The sequence below is a fragment of the Mauremys reevesii genome, linkage group 14 (genome assembly GCF_016161935.1).
Source record: "Mauremys reevesii isolate NIE-2019 linkage group 14, ASM1616193v1, whole genome shotgun sequence".
Taxonomy (NCBI): Eukaryota; Metazoa; Chordata; order Testudines; family Geoemydidae; genus Mauremys; species Mauremys reevesii.
The window spans coordinates 25565915-25567903 of record NC_052636.1 but is presented as its reverse complement, the minus strand read 5'-3'; positions in this window follow the sequence as shown (position 1 = coordinate 25567903).

Below are 1989 nucleotides of genomic sequence, written 5' to 3'. Positions count from 1 at the left end.
GGGTAAGGAAACTTGTATGACAAATAAAGGTATAAAATTACTACTACTCAGGTTCTTGAGAGACCCCACAGCTTCTAATAACTCAGGGGACAGGACTCCTTACCCAGCGAGGTCACATTCTCATAGTTCTGCTGAATGACATCCCTGTAGAGGGCTCTCTGAGTGGGGTCCAGCAGAGCTCCTCTTCCCTGGTGAAATACACAGCCACCTCCTCGAAGGTCACCGCCCCTGAAAGAGCAAGAATCCAACACTGAGTACCTGCTGCCCCACTATTCACAGAACAGCAGCACCAGGTAAATGGAGGCACATGTTAACAGAGTCCCACCCCATCTTGCTTAGAGCAGCCAGGAGGCATCATTGGGTAGAAAGAGAGAACCTTTGTGTCTCCCAGCTGACACACGGAGGCAGAGTCTTCATATTTATCACATACCCACTAGCCAGAGCTTGATACAGGAGATGGGGCTGTCTCTGGACCCTGCTGGTGGCTCCCTGATAGGAATCCCAACACTCTCCAAATAAAATATATGGAAGAAAGGGAAGTCAATAGTAAAGACTATAAGTTAGGAGGTCAGAATTGTAGAAAATTGGTAAGGGAAGCTATCAGAAATCAATGATCAATGAAAATTAAGAAGGAAGTTTTTAAAAGTATATTAAGTACAAAATTAATCCTAACAACGGTAGTGGTAAATTACTAGATAGAAATGGCAGAATTATCAAAAATAATGCAGAAGAGGTAAAAGTGTTAAAGAAATATTTCTCTCCTGGATTTGGAGAAAAACAAATGATGTAACTCATATCATAAGATGTTGACGACGACACTTTCCATTCCAACAACAACTCATGAGTATGTTAAACAGCAGGTATTACAGTTAGATGTGTTTAAATCAGCAGGTCCAGATAACAAGAGTTTTGAGAGACCCGGTGGAGAAGCGTGGAGGACTGTTAGTGTTGATTTTCATTAGGACTTAGAACACTGAGGAAATTCCATAAGACTGGAATAAAGCTAATGCTGTGCCAATATTTAAAAAGTGTAAAAGAGATGACCCAGCTAATTACAAGAGTGTTAGTCTAAAATCGATACTGGGCAAGAGAATGGAGCAGCTGATACTGGAGTTCATTAATAACGAATTAAAGGAGGGTAATATAATTAGTACCCATTAACAAAGATTTAGACACAATAGATTGTCAAACCAACTGGATATCCTTACTGGATGAGATCAAAAGTTTGGTTGCAACTAATAGTATTGATGTAATATACCTAGACTTCTGTAAGGCATATGACTTGGTCCAGCACAATATTTTGACTAGAAAACTAGAAAGATACAAAATACACAGGGCATATATTAAATAGATTAAAAACTGGGATTGTAAATGGGGAACTATGGTCGAGTGGATTTCTTTCTAGGGACTTCCCACAAGGACTGGTTCTTGGCTCTGTGCTATTTAACATACTTATTAATGACCTGGAAGAGAACATAAAATCATCAGTGATAAAGTTTACAGTTGCCACAAAGATTGGGGGTGGTGGTAACTAATGAAGTGTCAGTGGATTCTGGCTCCAGCTCTGGGAGTCTGGGAAGTTGTCCCAGCTCTGGCTGGGGGGTTATTTCCTGTTCCACAAAGAGGGGAAGTTTCATTCCCAACTCCTGTGCCTTGAAATTAGGCCCTATCTGACACTACACCCCACATTCAGCATAGTGGTAGGAGTATAAAATGATTAGGCCATAATTATTAGGCATTTTGTGCAAGATGCGTCATGTGCAGTGTCATTGGAAAAGTTGTGATTGGCCGAATATGATTATCCTATTTGTGTGCATGGATCATCTTTGTTATCTGAAGTTATGGATATTGACTCTGTATCTGAAGAACAAAACATGTCAAACCAATCTGAGAGCTTTCTTTGATAGGATAACAAGCCTTGTGGATAAGGGAGAAGCGGTGGATGTGGTATACCTAGACTTTAGTAAAGCATTTGATACAGTCGCATGA